We start from the raw sequence: 7,520 nt of genomic DNA on the forward strand, positions 1-7,520 counted from the left end.
TAAGGCGCAGGCACAAGCTGGCGCCTTCTCCTCCTAATGTTGACCCTCTGGGCCGCCTCTTCCTCTCCCTCCATTTCCCCCATGTGAACTACCATAGTCGTAAGGGGATCGATATCTAGCTCCATAGGACCTCGCCTCGACGTGGAAGGTACGTCCACTACCAAGAAAGCAAAATCAAAGCATTTAGAGGCCGCCTTAAGCCGTTTTCAAGCCATTTTTCTGCCCTACCATCAAGCAAAGTCAACAAAAGTGATAAAATTGCGTTCCTACGTATTTTCACTAAGCCTAGTCATGGCCACGAGTCGAAATTTCGGCAGCATTTCAGTACTATGGCCAAAATCCATACAAAAGTGTCCCGGAAGACCTGTCACAAACCAAAATTTCGACATGATAGGGAGTTTAGCCATCATCCAAGGATTCCAAAACATCAAGTTTAATTAAAAATCGACTAGTTTTTAGCCATTTTCGAGCCCTTTGAAGCGGTTTAGCAAAGATCTTCTTATTTTGGTCTCATTTCATCAAAACTCAATGAAAATTCAAAATCAATATATGGTTATGCTCCCAGCAAGTTCAATTACGCATATATAATGTCAATTTCAAGGGACAAATTCATTTGAGACAGAACCCCCAAATTTTAGATCATTTTGGGCATAAAAAACCCTAATTTTTCTATCTGATTCAAGCTACAAATGCAATTTAAAGTAAAGACGAGACACATACCTGGATTTGTCATGATTTGTGGCGGATTTTGATCGAATTTTTGTGAAATTTGGTTGGGTATGCGGATTTTGTCGAGAGGAGGAAGAAGAAGAAGAGTTTTGTTTAAATGAAATAAGAACTTGCTCAGAGTTCTATTTTACTCAGGCACGAACAAGCTCGGGATAAAACGCAGTGTTTTCTGCGCCTCTTCCCCAGGCCTATTCCCTGTTGTGCCTCTTCTCCAGCAGGTTTCACAGCAGCTCTTCCGTTTAATTCATTACAAGTTTGTTATTTGCGGGCCTAAGCCCCATATTCTTCCACTTTTGCACATTTCCTTTAGTGCTAGTGGTATTTTTACTCCGTATATTTCCTACGGCCGTATTTCTTCACCCAATTGGTCTACATTTTCCCCAGCGGTTGCAATATGTTTATTCCCCAGCGAGAGTTCATTGCCGCTATATAGCCTATGTATTTCCTTAAATACAAGCCTCAATTTCTATCAAATAAATCTCAGGCATTTGGCTCTCGGAAAGTCCCGTTCTCGAGACAGTTATTATCCAGTAGTTCTCAGAAATATCCATCTTCTATAAATCATTTATTCTTCAGCGTTTCTCAAAAAGTCTCGCCCTCTACCAAAGTTAATTATTGTCAATAGTTCTCGGAAACTTCTGCCTTTTCTTCAAGCGTTTCTCGGAAAGTCTCGCCTTCTACTCAAGTCAATTATTCTTCAGTGGTTCTCGAAAAGTTCTACCTTCAATCAAAATAAGTATTAATTAGCGGCTCTCAGAAAGTTTCGTTGATTCAAGCATTCTCAAAAAGTCTTGCTCTTCTATAACGTCAAGTTTTCTCAGCGGTACTCGGAAAGTCCTGCCTTTCATTGTTTGTTCTCAGAAAGTCCCTGTTCCCCTACATCTCAGGTATGATTTCTTCTTATGGCTGGCGAGCCTCCTTAAGCAATCTAAAGGACTTTAAACGACCCTCCCCGATAGTCGACATACTCTAAAATGTTCCCGACGACAGGTCCTTGGCTCAGACCTCTTGAGCCGCCTCGCGTCGCCATAGTCTTCAGGTTGTAATCTTTGATTGACCTGGAGGCTATACTTTGACTTTTTTCTTATCCAAGCCTCAGTAAAGTGGGGGCTCTGTAGACACCTCGTTTCTACACCTCCCGCCAACCACCCAGTGATGATTGGGCAGCATGCTTGATCATGGGGAGCGATTTATGACATTTCATAAGTTCGTCGACACGTGATAGCTCAAACAATCGAGTCAACCTCACGGTCATCATCTACGCGCCGATACGGTCGTTTTGATAGTAATTTGAGTTTATTTGGAGTCCGGGTAAAAAACCGCTTCCATTTTCTAAACTGTCTTAAATCCGAGTCGGAATATTCTGGAATTTTCCGGAGTATTATTCCTAAATTTTATCTTTTATCACTAAAATATCTATCCTGCGGAATAAGAAGCCTACATCTTCCCTAATTACTAAATCAACCACGGAAATCTTTCTTGCTGAGGAGGAAACTAACTAAGAGAGAACGCAGCAGGTACTGTGCCACTTGGAAGGTCGCAGTTCCTGCTGCGCCTCTTCTTGAGTTTCTTCTTCTCCAGTTTTCAGATTTTTTCCGGATTTCTTTCCTAATTATATTTTTACCATAATTTCTCCACATGATTAGTATAAATAGAGGCCTTCGCCTCAAATATTTCTCACGCGAGTGTTTGCCCTTCTCTTCTCTCTTTGCATTCTAAGACCGCGCTCTTGCTTTTCGACGTCTACGTGCTTGCTCTACGCAACCACGTAAGCTCAGACCATTCTGAGTACCAGTCACGTTTGCATGACCGACCAATTTGACCACTACACTTTAATCAACTCAATCAATTTGTTCTAAATCCTCTTAAGAGGGCACTTTCATATTACATCGAGTCAAGCAATCACTAATACGACAACTTAGTTAATCTCTCTTCGTCAAACATGTACGTCCGAGGGTGTAAATCCTAATTTTATTTATTGTATTTTATTTTGTACCAATTAATATAAGGATTTATATCACAAGTATGCTCAAAACCGCTTTCAAAATTACCCTTTTCAATCTTATTTCTTCAAAACAGCAGTTAAAGACGTCCTAGAAGAAACACATCATCAGATGCGCTTTCTGGAAGGATCGCCGCATTTGTTGCGCCTCTTCCAGAGGCTGCTTTTCTGCTACTGCTCTTCTTCTTCTTACTCGAGTATTTGTTTCTTTGTTTTCTTTCGTTTGCTTTTCTTCTTTCTTTCAAAAATTTCATGTTTTCAGTTTATAAATTTGTTTTCATTAATACTTTTCAATAATTTCCGACTTAAATCTCTTATAACTAATATTTGCGGGGTTTCGTTATTAAATTCGAACCCAGATTTAAGAGATTCGATTTGTTCATATCAAGTCCCTTGAATTCGTCTTTGATATATGATTTCCATTTTGTTTCTTTATCGATTCCTTATTTCCAGTTTCAATTCTTGTATATAAATCAATTCCGAAATCGTAACCCGTAACTCGTAGTATTTCGTTTGTAATTCACCTTTTATCTCTTTATGACGGTTTTATATCCATGTAATCTGGCTAAATCACTTTCACTCGAGTTTTATAACAATAATCAACGTTAATTAACCAATAAACGATAACAATTTAACAAGTCTGACTTTCACAGTCATAACCCAACTCAAAAATAGACGCACGGTCTGATGCACCCCTTACAAGGAACGCTGCAGATGAAGCGCCTGTTCTGAGGTGGCTCCTGCTTTTGAACTCATCTCGTTCAGACGTAGTTTTGGTTTAGGACTTTAACCGACTATTATTTCGTATTATCACTAATAATTCGACGTAGTTTCATATTTTAAGATTCATTTCTTTTATTTTCTATTCAAACCCTTTTGTTTTTTAGCGTACTTGTGACGTAAATTCAAGTTATCCATTGTAATTCAATAGTAATTTATTTCTTTTTTGTAATTTATTTATTCTATATTGTTCTTCTATGATTTATTTAATTGGCATATTCACATATAAATGAATCTAATTCCAACTTCGACCCAATTAAGTGCTAAAATTGTTTGTGCACCGACTTAGTCTAAATTCACATGCTAGGATTAATCCGTGTTTGTTGCATTGCATGCATACAATTGACAACATATCAAGTATAAACAAATTCCCTGATCAATAGTAGAGGCCGCTATGGAGGCGGGCGGGATTAGGTGTTCTAATAAAAGAGCTTCCTAATACGTACCCTCACCCCGTACTTAAGATCTCTGTGAACACCCGTATTCTTTGGCATCACAAGAGTCATTCTTGTTGGAGCTAGTGTCTTCCACAGTTAGTGTGATAACGTGTATAAATCTCTTATAGGTTAACAGGGTATACTTAGTATTTTATCAGTTGATTAACGTTTACTAATAACAGTTGGCTTGCTAGAAGTTTGACGTTATTATCATACTGATGACGGTGATCAACTGGTCCCTAAAAGTCACACCTAAAAGATGTGTTTGAGAGATGTGATTGTATGAAAATATAATCACATTGATGCCTTATATGACTAAATGGTTAGTCCATGTATTTGACTAAAAAGTTAGTCAATGTGATGATGAGACGATTATTTAATACAATTAAATAATATTAGCTGAGACGAATTAATTGTTAATTCGTAAATTGAATATAAACTGTTATATTTAATTAATGTATATAATGTTAGCTTAAACGAATTAAGATGTTAATTCGTAATTAAACGTAAACGGTTATATTTAATTAGCAAATTATAAATATGCGATATTTATAGTTAATGTATATATTATACGAAATTGTCATAATAAATAATTACAGATCGGTATTAATAAATCGACTACACGGCGACATAAATGACAATTGATAAATATACATATATTATACATTTTGACAATAACCGAAAATAAGAAGATTTTCTCCTTATTTTTGGTTGTTGGTCACTTGATTTTAGGTAAATGAAAGAAGAAAAATATCTTCCTCCTTTTGCTCCTTTTGGACAGTTTTAAGAGGAGAGAGGAAGAATCATTTTTCTCACTTCATTTTTCACAAAAACCTCTCATCACAAAAACCCTAAAAATCATTAGAAATTAGGGTTCCTTTTCTAGCAAGAATTAGGCATTTCTCGGAGCATCTTGGGTGCAACGATTAGGAGAATATCGATCTTGATATTTGTTCTTAGGCCGAATTGCTAGGACCGGAGGTTAACTCTAATCTCTATTCTTTTGTTTATGCAATTTCGTTTATGACTCGTAATTTCATATTTCATAATTTCGTTATAATCCGAAATTTCTTGATGAAATATACCGATATTTCCCACAAGTGGTATCAGAGCATAGGCCACGAAATTATTTCATATGACTTTCATAAATGGATTTAAAGAAAAAAAAATTTTGAAGGAAAAAAATTTCGGCCGCATCAAAAAAACATTTTTTGCCGAGATAATTTTTTTTTATTTTTTATGTTTTGTTCCATTTTGATTTATTGATATTGTTGTTTTGATATGTTAAGATGATAATTTGATAAATTTGTAGATGTTTTGATTTAATAAGAATTAAATTGAAATGTAAATGGAAATTGTTTTTGATTGATGATGTTCATTTGTTTTTGCTATATAGTTTTGGCATACATGATATTAAATTGTTGTTTAAGAATCATGATTCATTAATTTAATAATGTTCAAATCAAATGTGGTGAATCAAATATTCAGATAATCGATTTACTCATAATTTAGATATTCATTTTAAGAGGTTAAATTGAATCATCTAGTTTGGATCGATGTTTAAATTAAACTTTGATGATTATGCCAATCTTGTTATAGTAGCAACATTAAACAAAATTGTTCACATAAAAGGTTTTTTTTTTTCGAGAAAAGAAAGAAGAAAAAAAAAACGGCTGAATAGCCGTGAGCATTTAAAAAAAAAAAAAAAAAACTTTTTTTTTTCGGATTTTTGGGCTATATGCCGAGAGCAGAAAAAAAAATTTCGTTTTTGTTGTTTTGGCCGATTATTATTATACATCATATCTATAATGTATGATTATTTGTTGTGAAAAGGTTCACAAATTTTAGATACCCAATTATTTTAAAGTGGTTTAAAATAATGTTAGATTAATTCTTATTACAAGTTAATGTGTATTAAGATTGGAATTATTGTGAATAATTGAGGAATTGTCACAAAATTTTGATCATTTTCAAATAGGTGGTTTGGATAAATTACTCTACATAATTAAGGAATTATGTCTTGAATGGTTAATTTATAGTTGATGCATTTTATTTAGTTGTATGAATTGTTGAATGGTTTATTTACGTATTTTTGCAATCTGTTGTAATTTTGTATTACCTAGTGTGGCCTTAGTTGATTATGTTTTCGTAATGATGGAAACATAGTCTTGATGTAATTTTGAGATCTCGAATCTCCTTTGGTTTTCTTTAGTATTACGGTTTTGAAATTAGAATGTAAATAGGTTTATTTTGTAATTTTTATTGTAATTTTGAGAAGACTAAAGATGGAGATTGGATTGCTCACTCCCGCTACATGGACCAAGATGGAACATTAAGACAAGCTTTTCGGGTCCTAGGAAGGATTCCAAAGTTGTATTTATGTTCATTTTGGTAGATAGGCCACACTAGGACTTTATTTTTGTTTTACGTTTTTCCATTCTTGTTGCTTTTCTTCGCATGATAATTAGTGCATCATATTCCGCCTAAACCAAACCACCTACTTAAATGCATGAAAATTGACTCATATAATTTGGATGTTAGTTATCATGGACATAAAGATGTCACACTATTTTAAGCCATCATCTTAGTTTATTCATTCACGCATGCTAGATATTAGTTCACTTAAACTGAATTAAAATAAAGTTGATGGGATCTTCCTCTAAAACTAAAATTGAGACTAGTCTTTATAGGCCAAACAACTATGAATCCCTTCTTCGTCGGTAGGCATATAGGACCTTACTCTCCATATGACCCCTTCTACGTTGGGTAAGTAGTTTGTATTGACTTATTTTACCTCAACGTTATAATCCGAAGAGTTTCTCGTGATTATGATGGACTATAGATAGAATTTACAGAAATTTATTGTAACACCCCGGTTTATGAAGGAGCCTTTAGCGAGACATTCCCTAATAAACCGGACTGTTACCATCTCGGTTTCCCGAGGTAGTGAATAGCAAAGTACAACAATACCAAAGTACTTTAAATTAAAACTTGACGATTACATGTTTATTACAAATTCTCCAACTAAACTTAATATAAGATAAATACAACTCGCAGCGGATCATAAATTAAGTGATAAAATCTTCTATGTGGTCTAGACTTCTAGGTAGATTGGCCAAGTCCTCACGTATCCCATAGCTCCCAAGTCAGCTATTCTTTAGTACCTGTCAAATCTGCTCCCCATTATGGTTCATCACAGGTGTTCACGAATACACAAGGTCAACCACGAGGTTGAGTAGGGAAAACAATGAAACAATAAAATATGCTATGCATGCTCCTCCTTCACCTCCATCTCCATCTCAACTCATCACACACATCCCCGGAACGCCCAGCCATACCGATCCCCGGTAGACTATATATATCGACCGAAGTCGATCTGTCAGCTCGCAGCTGAGGACACCAGGGCAAGTCCTGCAGAACCCGCCTGGGCCTTATAACAACATCACATCGTATCACAACCTCGTCACCACCACACCATCCTCCAACTCCAATGCATATGAAATGCTCAACAGTAATTATGCAACACAATATGTATATCAAATGAATGAAATCATGCCAGCTACTGAATGTTG

This window comes from Silene latifolia, chromosome 1, assembly GCF_048544455.1.
Source record: "Silene latifolia isolate original U9 population chromosome 1, ASM4854445v1, whole genome shotgun sequence".
Lineage (NCBI taxonomy): Eukaryota > Viridiplantae > Streptophyta > Magnoliopsida > Caryophyllales > Caryophyllaceae > Silene > Silene latifolia.